The sequence below is a fragment of the Dermacentor silvarum genome, chromosome 1 (assembly GCF_013339745.2).
Source record: "Dermacentor silvarum isolate Dsil-2018 chromosome 1, BIME_Dsil_1.4, whole genome shotgun sequence".
NCBI lineage: Eukaryota > Metazoa > Arthropoda > Arachnida > Ixodida > Ixodidae > Dermacentor > Dermacentor silvarum.
In genome coordinates, this window is record NC_051154.1 from 123,626,517 (window position 1) to 123,640,983 (window position 14,467).

Below are 14,467 nucleotides of genomic sequence, written 5' to 3' on the forward strand. Positions count from 1 at the left end.
TGTCATGGGTGATTTGCAACATGGCGTCTTGTGCGGACAAATGGGGACGGAATCCCACCATGCTGTGAGGGTATAAGTCATGGTCTGCCATGTGCTGTGTGAGTCTCGCTGATACCACGTGCTCGAAAAGCTTTCCGAGACACGAGGTTAGCGAGATTGGGCGAAGGTTTTGGAGTGTAAGTGGTTTGTTGGGCTTTGGGATGAAGATTACCTTCGCGTGGCGCCAGGGCTGGGGGAGGGTGCCCTCCTTCCAGCACTGATTGAAATACTCCGTGATACGAGCGATCGATCGATCGTCCAGATTACGGAGCGCTGTGTTGGAGACCTGGTCGGCGCCGGGTGCAGATTTGGTGCGGAGAGTCAGGAGGGCTGCTCTGACCTCCGCCTCTGTTATGGCGGTATCGAGTTCGGGGTTCGCCTGTCCTGTATATGAGGGGAGAGGAGTTGGTATGCCGGGTGAGGTGTATGTGTCGCGGAGTGTATCCAAGAGAGCATCGGGGTTGTCTATGTGTGCGTGTATGAGCCGGGTGACATGGTGCTGGGTGGTGTTTTTTGTTTTCGACGGATCGATGAGGTGTCGGAGGAGCTGCCACGCCCGTTTTGCGGACAGTCTCCCGGCGATGCCGTCGCATACTTGTCCCCAATTGGAGCGGCAGAGCTCCTCCGAATGTAATTGAATTTGAGATTGTAGAGTGGCTAAGCGTTTTCTGAGTGTTCTGTTATGTTTGCCGCGTTTCCACCTCTCTAGGAGACTGTGGTAGGCCTCCCAGAGGTGGGCGAGTCGGGAGTCTAGGGTGGGGACGTCTGTGGTGGTTTCAATCTGCTGCGTATGGTGTTGGATGTCAGTCTGAAGAGAGTCTACCCAGTCGTTGATGTCGGTGATGGGGTTGTCAGGACTGGCAGTTCGCGTGGTGCGGAGAGCGTCCCAGTTAATTAGTTTGTGTGTCATGTAGGTGTGCCGGGGTGGCTTGAATGGGACCGTGACTTGTATCATGTAATGATCACTGCCCAGTGTGTGTTGTGTTCTCGTCCAAGTCACATCACGGAGGGAGCAGCTGAGCACCAGATCCGGACTAGTGTCCATGCTGACACTGTTGCCGATTCGCGTAGGAGTCTGAAAATTGTTGTGGACGGAAAGTTGGAGGTTCTGCAGGAGCAGCCACAGCCTGCGACCTCTGTGTGTGGTTGTTTTGTATCCCCAGTCAGTGTGTTGACTGTTGAAATCCCCACCGATTAGTAAGGGGTGCTTCCCTACCAGGCGGTGCAGCTCTCGGAGGAGGGACTCCAACGTGGCCATCGGTTTGGATGGGGGTGGTAGATATTGGCAATAAAGATGGATGGGAGTGTATGTGTGTGATGGATAATTTCGGTGATCACGCAGGGCGTCTCTGACGTGATGTAATGCGTCTTATATGTTAGAGTACGGTGCACAAGTGTGGATGCCCTGGGTGTGTTTGTGGTGTCAGAGTGTGTGGAGTTGTAACCGGGGAGTGCGGCCTGAGTGGCAGTATCTTGGAGAAGAAGGACTTGGGGCGTTGGGGAAAGTGTAGGAAGTAGAAGCTGCAAGGGCGAACGCTTACCTCGGAACCAGCGGCAGTTCCAGGTTAGGATGTGTAGATAATTACTGTTGCCCCGTCCCGCCATATTGGAGCGTAGGCGGATGGATGAGAGGGGCGAGTCTGGTATCTATTGGGATATGGGGTTCTATGGCGGTAGGCTGTGCTGTGGGGAGAAGAGGGGTAGAGAGCGGGGGGAGTTGTGTGAGGCGTGCTTCGAGAAGGCCAACCATCTTCTGGAGTATGGATTCCATGCAGCGTTCAATGTGCGTTTCCAATTTCGTAGTGAGGTCAGAGAGAAGGGCGTTGAAATTACTTTCGAGGCGAATCTCAAGATTTTTTAGTTTTTTGTCGAATTGGTCGGAGAGCTCTTTCAGTTTAGAGTCGACATCGGTCAGCCCGGAGGCAGGCGGTGAGGGAGTGATGCGTTGTTTTTTTGAGGGTGGTGATTGAGGGGGAGCGGTGTTGGTTTGTGTTAGAGTAGGAGGTGAAGTTGAGAGAGAAAGAGTAGGAGAGGCAAGTGAGCGCTGAGTGAGGGCTGTGAGGCGGCTTACCTCCTCCCGCAGGGCCCGGAGCTCCCCTTCGTTGTGGTCCGGAATTTTCTGGGTGGAGGCAGGCGGCGATTTCCTTACACGGTCGGCCCATGTGAGGTCCTGGCGGGGCTTGTTGCTGCGGTCACGGGAGGCGGAGCGCGCACTGCTTGCACTGCGCGATGACTTTCGAGGGGCTGGAGTCTGCTCCCGGGTTCTTGACTGGTGTCCGGTAGCTGGCTGGGTAGTGCGTGGTTGCGGGCGGGCGTACCGGTACTTGCATTGTATGTTTCCAGTATGATGCCCGTCCCCACAGACGATGCACTTGGGTGGGCAGGTTGGGGGATCGGTCGGCGTGTGCGTTTCACCGCAATTGTGGCAACATCCGCTGGCTGGTGCGGGGCAGACATCTGGCGGTGTCCGATGCGGCGGCAGTTGTAGCATGTCTCCATTTTGGGTCGATGGGGAAAACATGTGTGAACACCCGCCCAAAAGCGGATAGCTTTGGGCAGAGGTCCAGTGGCGAAAGTGATAATTATTGACCGCTTTTTTCCAAAGGACCGCGCGTCAATGATTGGGAGCTCAGGATTGAAGGGGACAAGTCCATTTATGATTTCCGCGTGTGACTCACCACTGTGGGCCATATGAATGACGCCCCGCACGGCGTCATCGGGCGGAGCGAGGTAGGCGGTGGCATCAGTTGAGTTAGTGCCGATGGTAATTGATGTGATTTGGGCATAAGTGCGAGCTCGAGCCTCCACTGGTGTGCTGATCGTGAAGGTGTTGTTGGCTGGGTGCAGCCGCACCTGGTCCTGGGCGAGCGCTTCCTGCAGGGGTATTTTAGTCGCTGCGCATATCGCTGTGAAAAGCCTGCGGGGGGTCTCCTTGGATACGTCGAAACCGCCGCGCGGTCTAACTACGACCTTGAGGTCTCCCCGCGGGAGTTGCGGGAGAGGCGCGCGTCGAAAACGCGTCAATGGCGTCGCATGTCGGGATTTCTCAGTTGGGCGGCCGTCGCCGTCGTTGGGTTCCGGTAACAGCCCTGCGGAGTGTTGGGGAGATTGACTGGCAGTCGCCGGGCGGTATCGGTTACGGAGACGCAGGATGGTCTCCCATTCTCCGTTTTGGACTTCGGCGGGGTCGATTTCGGTGCCAACTACTTGATAGTTCATGGCTGAGTGGGTTGCGGGGGGTCGCGGACGCTAGGCCAAAAGTATATAGGCCTAGCTCCGGCGAGCGCCGGAGAAACGGAAAAAAAGGCCGAAAAATCCGACCCGGGCGGGCCAGCGATAGCCGGGTGGGTTCAAAATGTGCGGCTCACCTTCCCGGATGCGATGATGGCAATTTCGAGAGCGTCAGGTCAAAATGTCCGGTCGCTGTGGACTTTGAAGAAGGAGCCCATATGCGGCGCGTCCACTCGCATGCAACGACCCTGAAAACCCTCGCAAAGGGGAAGAGAATTGCGGCCATAATGAAACAGAGAGCGTTGTGGGGATACAATAGGTGCGAAGTGCTCCGGGGTATGTGGATAGGTATAATGGTTCCAGGACTTCCATTTGGAAATGTGGTTGTTTGACTGAAGTCAGGGTAACAATCAGGACTCGATGGCAACCAAAGGTCAGTGGGACGCCTCGCATTGGGCGCTCACGGGAAGACTATACAAATGAAGCTGTAGGGTAAGTGAGCTGGACAAATTTTGAAGTGAGGGAAACTCAGAGTAAAATTGATTTTGAAGAACGACTGAGGAATATGAAAGAAAGTAAACGGGCTGCGAGAGTGTTCAGGCATTTGTACAGAAAGGAAACATTGACTCACCATGGAGGAAAAGAACTAGGAATCATACCAGCAAGCATGCGACCGGTATGGTAAGCAGCATGGCAGCAAGAACGTCAAACGCACAGCTAGAGAGGCGTAGGCAATCCTATGGGTGGCGGCAATGGAAAAGAAACCTGCTACGAGTAATTAAGAGGAAAAAACGAAATCAGGAAATAAACAATTTATGATAACTGAAAGGGTCGCTCTTTTCGAAGCGAGATCAGGATGCCTTAGAACACGTAGTTATAAAGCGAGGTACACCAAGGAAGAAGCATAGGGAAACGATGGACCATGTTTTATTAGAATGTGAAGATATCTGCCCAGCTGTCGGTTTAGGCTCCTCTGACCTCCTTGAAAAACTCTTGGGTTCAGGGATAGCAGGGAGAAAGTAAACATGTCCGCAATAGAGATCAGTAAGAAGCGATTGGAGAAATTTGGTTGCAGGCAAGTAAGGAGACCACAAACAACGGAGGCGTACAAAAACAAGGTTCCCAGTAGTGGTTCATAAAGTTTGATGCTAGGAATTCTTTGTTTGTTTTTTCTTCAAGAAGATACGTAGGACATTAGGCAAAATAGGAACAAGAGCTTGGTGTCGCAACCCACCACCCCGTTTCAAAGGGTACGCTCATAGCATCCATCCAGCCTGACGTTTACGTTTTCAGTGTTCCGGCATGGTTCCGGCATTCTGTTTATTGTAAAACTCTCTAATTTCGAAATTGTTGGTACTCGAATGGACATCTTTGCGAATCCCATGATAGCTTTCGTTAATTTACCGTGACCCCCCTAATCGCCACACGACTTTGAAATTTCGCCAGCATGTTTTTCGATATACGCGTTCACTCAATTCGAATTTTCTCTCGCGGCGCGCAAATGACGCGCATTCGGTGTTTGTTTTCGGGCTCTTCTAGTCGCAATAACAGCTTCTCTGGAAATTGGATTGAGATCATGGTCGCACAAGCTGGCCGGAGTTCCTTTGTCCAGCTGTTGAACTGGAGAACAGAGCCCATTTTGCGAAACGTACGAAACAAATGCATAGAGAGAAGGCATAGAGAGAATGCATACAAAAAAAAAGGCAGAAATTGTAGAACTTGGACTGTATATAAATTGCCACTTTGCGCACGGAATATACGGAATGCATGCTGTCCGCTAGAGAGCAATTAATAAAGAACGAAACAGGTGCTTCCACAATCTCTTTATTGGCCTACAAAATTCTTGAAATTTCTGTTTAACTGGTGAAACAGAATGACAGATATAGTATGATATATGGTACAAACGATACTTGGGGTGACGCGCGATAAATCGCGCGTCACCCCAAGTATTGTTTGTACCATATCGCGCGTGTAGTGGGCCCTACACAATTGACTACACAATTGTCTCGTTGCTTTCGTCTGCCTCTATCTGGTTGTTGTTGAGCATGTGACTGCCTTCCACCGTCTCCTCGCGGCAACGTGTTTCTACCTGCGTGTGGACCAGGGCATGCTGTCAGCACAGCCGACCCTACATGCAGCAGTGAGCTGATGTGCGGACAAAATTAGGCTAGCTGAAATACGTCACATCTCACTTTTCTAGGCCAAGCCACATTACTATAGTGTTTTTTCTACTTTCTGATTAATTCTGTGCCACCACTGATGTGCTCTCTCAGCACTCCACATTTAAAGCACAAGTGCGGTATTTGGAACCACGAATCTAGACGAGCTGCAGAGCTTAAATTCGCCCGGCGCGTGGCACACTGATCAATACTCGTCAATCGCAGACCGCGGTGAATAATTTCGCTTTGTTCTATTTCCAGTCTCTCGCATTAATTAGCAGCCCGACTTAGACCAAATAATGGGAGCCCTTGCTTCACCAAATAATTTTATAGATACTCCACAGAGATTTTCAATAGCGACAACTGTTACATGAACAGCATCGCAGTGCATCGTGTATGAGTCGAAGCCTTGGTTAGCAATAAATTAATTGCCGTAAAAAAAGAAAAAAAAAGGCCAAAAACCCTGCAAACTTAAGCGATTCCTCTGGCTCTAAACTCGTTAACTGCCACAACCATAGGCCCTCTCAGCGGACACCGCGCTATGTTGTTTCATTATAATGATCCCTTAAAAGAAAGAAAGAAAGAAAGAGAGGAAAAAAAACCAAAAACACTAAGTCGGGTAAGATTGATGGAGTGTTCTTTCAAAACTATTTTCCCTAATTTCACGGTTACTGAAGGTCGAACTTCTATTTATCAAATTTGACACCGAAAGCCCAGCACATGTATATACGTCAATGAGACGTCAAGAATTTCAAAGTACTTTTTTCTCGTATTTCGGGCCGCTGTGGCTCAGTAGAATCTTGCTAAGTGTTCAGTCTTTGGCTCTGTTAGGATAAAATGCATTCAATCTTTACAGGTAAAAAAAGAAAAAAAAATGACTGTACGCTCGAGCAAATGCGTGAAACTCCACGGCGACCTGGTGCGGAAACTTCGAGGCGGCGTCGACACTTGTCTTCTCCATTTTCAGGACTCCTTTCGAAGTAATTGTTCTTGTTGTTGTCAAATGGTGATTTACTTACGGCTCGACTAATGTTTCTCCTCAGTGTCCATTTAAAATTATTTTCTAGTGAATAACATCTTGTAAATCCAATTATTGCTTAGAACAATATGGGTGCCAGTAGTTTCCAGTAAGACATCACGAAAATTGCGGACATTAGAAAAATCATGAGGTAATTTCAAAAATGAAGCGAGAGACACTTTCGAAAATTTAACATAGTGTATAGTCGTTTTGTGTCACGGATTGATTGATTTACTTTAAAAGCAGAATGACGGCACTGTGGGTTAAAAAGTTCTTTTTTTCCTTTCTTTCTTTTTAAGTGATCGTTATATGGAAACAACATGGCGCGGTTTTTCGTGCCAAAATCACGAATCGCCGGCGGCATCAAGAACTAACTAGCAGAGGATCGACATCTGACATTACAGCCCGGGACGACGCTATACGTGTAATACCAGCCCGGCGGCCGTGTTTAGGTTTGGACACCAGTAAGCCGATGTAGACTTGGCTAAAAACATCTTTATGGTGTTGCGCTGCTAAGCACGAGGTCGCGGGATCGAATCCCCGCATTTCGATGGCGGCGAAATGCAAGAACGCCCGTGTCCCGTGCATTTGGGGCAAGGGCTTTAATTTGGGCCACGTTAAAGATCCCCTGGTGGTCAAAATTAATCCGGAGTCCCCACTACGGCGTGCCTCATAATAAAATCTTGGTTTTGGCCCGTAAAACCCCAGAATTCAATTCAATTCAAGGGCATATTTATGTCGGCGGGCCAAGATACTCCGACGTTTGTGCACTAGACTTTATACGTAGTCGTGCCCAACGGTGTTACGCAGTCACAGCGGTGCCGCGCACGAACTGAAGCCGTCCATGTAGTGCGCCTTAAACTGTTTTACGAACGCTAACAAACTGTGGAAATTTATCCTATTTCTTATTGGCGTCTTTTCATTTCACGCTTAGTGTTTTGCTGTCATGTTCCGTTTTTAGCATTGCGCGACTGTTTTTCACTATATATGGTCTCATTGGCACCCGCACGTATACAAATAGTCTTACTTTATTTTGGTAAACTATTTCACCAAATTATCGCTGTTTTCATGTTATCGCTTGACGCGAAACGCACTTGCGGTGTGGAATTTTGTGAGCGCTTTCGCCAATTAGCGAGACAGGTGTGCTTAATCAGATTGGACGCGCTCTATAGTGTTGTACAATATCTAATCTTGCTTTGACGGTCGTCAAATCTAGACTTGCCCAGATTTGACGACCGTCGGTCATGCTCGCCGCTATCGATGTAACTTAAGTGTTTCTTTTCTTTATATAGGGACAAGTTTGTCCGTTAAAATATTCCGGGTCTTTATCTATTCCTTCTGGTAGTGTTTCTGCCCGTTCACTGTCACTACACCGCGACATCACCGTTCCAAGCTTACAAACCACTTTATCTGATGAACCTCAATTACCTTCCGCGTGTCGCTGTCAGTGACCCTATGACTGATGAGGTGTGAACATTACCGTCATGTCATTGTATCCGCAAGCGCCGACTATACCTGTACTATACACTGCATCCAAGAAGCTGCTGCACGCAGTGGCGGATCTCGAAGGCTTGCATATGCAATATGACCTAAGCGTTGAAACTGACAATAAGGCATGCTAGAAAGGCTCCCACATCTCCGGAACCCTTATTCAGGGTAGAATAATTCTAGCTCAGTGAGCACAAGATGGAAAAATTAGAATTTGTCACTGGGCCTTCGATAACGGCTACTGACTGTTTGTCGCACCCTGTCATGAACGCATCATCGTGAACTCTGAAAGGGCTTGCTATACTGGCTTTATGCACATACCTCAGGTGGCACAAGTCTGGCTTTTTGCCACAGTTTCAGGCAACTTGTGCTCGTGTACGGGATGTTTCTTGCACAGGTTTTCCGTCCACCTGCAAGATATTGGGCACATGTTCAGACTTCAATTTTAAGTGAAAGAAAAGGTTAATCGCATGCGCCTGAATATACGTTATGTGCCGGAACAAGTGCGGAAGTAGCGCAGGAACAATATGGCATATTTTGTTAGCATGCCGCAGTATCTATACCCAGAGGTCAATGTAGACGTAGTAACGCGGTCTGAGGTTTGGGGCTTTAAGGATAGTAAAATAAAGGTGAATAAGTTTGCGGTGGAGATAGTAAAGAACGGCGGAGTATTGGTGGGGGGGGGGGCGCAATGACAGGGAGTATAACAAATATATTTTGAGCAATAAGTTTATATGTGGCTGGATGGCTTGTTAACATGAACCATGGGTCTTAATGATCGATAAAGCGCAGAAGAAAAGTAAAAATAAACTGGGTGGCATCCGCCACCACCCTGTTTCAAAGAGGATGCTCATAATATTTATCCATGCATCGAGGCGAATAGTGCTGAGACAAGATTTCTTGTGTAATGTGTCAGATTTAAAAACGTGATTTTTGCAATCAATGGCACGGGTATACCAATAAGTTCAACACGCCTTTCAAAACGTCTTTCGGAGCTCCTTCGTGGGCATTTCAGTCCTCTGTACTTTTAATGAGATAGCGTTAATTAGGTGTTTGCTGTCATGACCACTGTATGAATGACCTTGTGTAGAGTAAAAAAGTGGACACAAAGCATGGGCTAGCGCCACTATCTGCAGGTCAACAGAGGCAATGGATTTTTTTTTCTGGCCCCTCTTACCACGAAAGGGGGTTTCTAAACGACATCCCTCATTATAAGCGTGCGTAACCAATCAATGTTGCGTACTTATTTCCTTACCGTCCTGTATAAGTTTCGCATACATGTTCCAGCCACCGGTACAAATTAAAACACCTATATCCAGGATAAATCCTTCTTCTTATGCTATATATGGCCTGAATGGCCGTTTCATATCGTATGGTTGTTAGTGCGGACTGACTAAAAATTGAGCCCCTCGGATTCTTCTATTTCCCTGAGCACGAGCGGTGAATTTTTTTCATATAGGGTCAATAGTCTTATGGGTCTTCTTTTCCATTTGCCATGTACTTTCTCCATTCCTTGCTGACCTCGAGAGCATGACGGACGGCGTCTTGCCATCTTGCTCGTACCTCCTCATTGCATGACCAAAGCATATTTTCTCCCTCTTGAACGCTGACCAGTGACCGGTATGTCCGCGAGCTTGACGTCGCATCCTATAATAGCTCGAATAGGTGCCGAACACAAAAGAAAGTTCACAGAAAGAAAAAAAAAAAAACTGGACATATGTGCTTTCCAGGTTCCCAATTGGGCCGTGAAAATGTTCGCTGGCAGGCTCATTAACAAGAGTGTTCATGGAAGATACGTTCTGGGAGCGTGCACATGAATTGAACATACGTTGCCTTGAAAGGGTTTCTGCGACATCATTTTAATGAAACCATTTCGATTTAAAGTAATATTTTTTACGGACATAAGTTCAATGCAATATAAGAATTAATAATAGTGCATGCAAAGGAAACTGACTTCAAAGTTTCTACGAAGTATTACCATTGAGTGTGCCAAAAGTTTCTAGTGCCCGCGCTTTTTAATGGCGCAGTTTTGGGGGCGAATACCGTAAGAATACCGACGTTACCACGACTCTGCGTACGGGTAAATGAACGGTAAGGACTCCGCGATTTCAATTGCTTATTCCTAATTACGCGGGAAAAAAGTTGTGCAGCTCCTGGATTCACGTCACTTAAATTTCACTTCAGAGAAAGTGGTAAAGAAAAGCGAACACTGACCACGGAATGAAAACTTCAAAAGAAAACAAATTGTTTCTGCTCTCGTACGGGAGCCGTGTTCACATTCATTTACAGGTGAAGTTTGCATGAAACATATCTAAAAATGTCACAGTTTCGCCCTAAGGGCGAAGCAGTGTTTGAATCCTCTATTTGAATCCTGCCATCGGAAAATTTCATTGATGTTTGTTAATTAAATCCGACGCCTTTCTTATTAGCGACTTCACCACCACTTTTTCGTATCGGGTATGTTTCAAACCTCTCTCCTGGGCCGATCCCGGAGGTAGTGCACAGCAGCGCCAATAAAGTTACGTCATTTTCAGGTTTGAGCTCTGTTATTGTTTTGCACTTTTAATATTTAAGCCTAAGGTTTAAGACAAAAGGCATGCGCTGTCGGTGTTTTGTTTCATGACATTTGTTTGTGGGCTGCCATTCTCAAAATTCCGAGGAATAATGTCAAGAATGTGAGCAACATTAGTGCTAGAATGGTGTGGCAATATAACCCGCATATACCGCATGTCTTGTAGCATGGCATGGCATCGTCATGCATGGCATGGCATGACGACGACAGCAAAAAAATTTGGAGGACGCTTAAGCTTCGCCTTTAAGAGTGGAACGCAATAGCGTTCAAAGATCCCTGGATGCTTATCAGGCTTCCCGGCAACTGCAGCTTTTTTGTCCAACTTCGCCTCCGCGCGCGGCTACCAAGGAGGCGAGCGCCATCTGGATGGTGTTTTTGCAAGGACGGAACCGCGGCGCGCCGCTGTGTGAATTGTAGAAACGCTGGAAAAGGGGTTTGTGTTCCGAGTTTCGGCCGTAAGAGAATTATGTTTTCTCGTATATTCAAAATTACAATCCGACGCTATCACGTCTGTAGGTTGTGGTCAAGTCGTACTTTACGATTTTTCTGACGGATTTTACTTTGAGAAATTCAATTTCGCTCAATAACGCCTTGCGCCACGCGGAGGGCCTGCGCGGCCGGGGCGGTTCGGGATTATTATTTCCGCCAACGCCGCCGGCGCGCCCGCACCCATGACGCCTGATTTTCTGCGACACGGGACCCTTGACGCTATCGCGTTAAAATTCGCTTGGAGTGTCCCTATGATTGCTATCGCAATAAAGAAAAGATGGCGCAAACAGTGTGCGTAGCTATGAAGTCAACAAAAGAGATTATTGGACAAATGCTATAACTGCGCATGCTGAAACCTTGGGTCATATTGACTGGGATAATGCACGTATCATCAGCACTGAGCGCAACCAGATGGCACGTCTCCATATGGAATCATAACATATTCAAACTGCACACACGCTCAATCGCAATAACGGCATACTCCCTACTGCTTACGCACCTTTTTTTTAGTTATATGTCAATATATGGCACACAAACTTCACCTGCAACCATTGTGAAGAAGGCTCCGGTATGGAAGCCGAAACCTCTAGTTTGTTTTCTTTTAACGTTTTAATTCCATGGTCGGTGTCCGCTTTTCTTTAACACGATCATGCCCGAGCAGACAAGTTTTCGTCAAACCCTCGATTTAAAACAAAAGGAAGAGAGAAGGAAAAATAGTGGGTTTAGCGGAGATGGGTCAGGAGCAAGAGGAAATGCGTGCTCAAGAGAAATCTGCATGAAGTGGTCGTCAGTGCTTCCGTCGTATGTCGCGTGTCACTATTTTTGTGCTTGGTTTCAGTGAAGACTGCAAAACTTCAGCACATTGGTTCTCTAAGCGGTCAACTATGAGAAAATATGCAGCCAATCACAGTGAACGGCACATTTCGTCATATCCACTGCCAGAAACTACCATCGCATGTTACAGGTTGTCCTTTCTGTCATGGCAGTTGAGGCATCATCAAGACGCATATTATGCTAACAGAGAAAAAAAAAAAACTGAATGCTCAGTATCTACGTCGCAAGGTATCGTTAAATAATTAAATATCAAATGGCGAAGTGAAATGCGGAGGTAATAGTGCTCATGGCTCAAAAAATCAGTTGTCCGGCGTTACGCTGTCCGGCGTTATGGCACCAACATTCAATGGCACCAAAACTGGGGTCGAGCCCTCGACCTTTGGTGGGCGTCGAACTCACGACCTTTGGTGTTAATTACGGCAAAGTGAATTAAGGCACAGTTCCTTAAGATAGAGTTAAGGCACTCGAACCCAAGACCTTTGGTGGGAGTCTCGAACGCACTTGGAGATATGGGCGAACCGGCCATAACCCCAAGTTGGATTCCAATTGACATCGTGAAGGACGAGAGTGGAACCCACTACCTTTTGTGTTACGGCGAAGTTAATTAAGGTACGGTTAATTAAGATAGTTAATTAAGGCACTCGAACCCACGACATTTGGTGGGACTCGAATCCGCTACCTTTGGTTTCGCACGAAAGGCAAAGCATTGATTGTGACAGCAAATTAGTAGACAGCTACACGAAGTAAGGATAGTAATTTTTATCAGCCGTTCAGGCGTATAAACTTGTAAGCGTTCGCTTACTAACTAAATTAACAAGCATTGTGTCACGCACGCACAAGCAAAGATGAACACATCTCACTCGATGACCGCGGAAACTCACTGTCAGAAAATTAGAGGACGCTTAAGCATCGCCTTTAAGAGTGAAACGCGATAGCGTCATCGGGCACCGTTCGCATCGCCTTCTCATTCGCTTGCCATGCTACTGAGTCACATAACTGCTTAATTCTCCTGACACAACATTCCTTTATTAGTTCACAGTACAATTGTCTTGTGACACGTACGTGATGTGCACGTTGTACATTACTTCACTGTTCTGGGCACACTACAAAGTGCCTTGCTCCCCTGTTCCTTCGGCGTTCCCACGCATTCAGTTGTTACTTGGACCCGTATGAGCATCCACGTAGGCTACCCCCTGCATTTGTGAACTCTTACGTCGTGTGGTCCTTGTTCCATTCCTTATTCTTCTTCCTGTTCGACTTGGTGTTCTTCAACTGGCTTCTTCTGGCCGACCGCAAGAAGCATCGCCTTATGGTCCGTGAAATGGCAACTACAGTACTTAACTTCTTTAACTGTGTCCTGATTATGGAACGTCAATTATAAACACGTATTGCGGTTGGTTGAAATTGTATAAGTAGGACTTGCCATCTCCAAACCAGCAGGCACGTGTAGCATCTCTGGAAATTTTGTGGATACCCGGACGTTCTGATTGAAATCTCCCACAACTATCAATGCATCCTTTCTAACCCAGGCCTGCAGTTCTCTCACGACAAGGTCTGCCGCTGCCGTCTCGCCGATTCCGGGCGGAATGTATCCACACACAACCACCACACCTGCCTAGTCGCACAGCGCAAACTTCCCCGTACTCGTACACCTGTTGGACCAGAAAGACGTCCTCCGCCTGCACTTCTCGTTTAATGTAAATGGCTACACCAGCAGCGCGGTTGTCGGAGCACTTGGTTGCGCTGATGCAGCAAAACCCATCCACTTCGTAGGGGGACTTTGAGTTCATCCAGGTCTCGGTGAAGCACAGTACAGTAGTCTGTGCTAGAACGAAATCCTTGGCGACGCCTGCACAGTGTGCACAGCCGACGGTGACGAAGTACTCTGCCAGGATCTTGTTACGCTCGGCAGTGATGGTGTGGAGACGGTAGTTGCCGAGTCTCCTGAATTCATTGGCAAGAGCGCGATCCGGGTTGTCCTTGACATGATAGAACCGATGGTCGTTGTCCTTGTTCGTCACATACAACCCGTCGATGGTGGTAACCCTGCTAAGAGCGACGTACACGAGCTTCTGGTTCTGCGACTTTGAGTAATGGACCACAATCTCATCGTAGGTGCCACCCTGGGATTTATGGATGGTTATGGCGCTCACCTGGATGACGGGGAATTGCTTGCGCCTAACGTTTACGTGGCCCATCCCCTTTCCCTTCAAGTGGCACCCGATGGTGATGAGTTCGATGGGAACCCAATTACCGCAGATGTCAAGGTCGTTGGCTCAGTAGCGTCGTCCCTTCAGCAAGGCCGCTGCACCCACACCGGTGGGAAACTCAATCCATAAGCTAAGCGGGTTGTTGTCGGTGTCCCTTTGCATGTACCTGAGGGGGGATCCCCACACTGCCATTAACGAGACTGTCGGACACGTCGATGTTATGTATGACAATGCAGGGCTTCCCCATGCACAGGAAGATCTTGTGGGTCAAGTTGGCCATCTCAACTTTAGAGATGTTGGCGACTCCGGCTTTGACGTGTGCGTACTCCTCGCCGGACCTGTGCCCACAAATGGTATCTACAGCCGAGCCGTGGATCGCGTATTCGGTGCAGGCTTCGGCGGTCGCGATGTTAAATGCGTCAGCTTC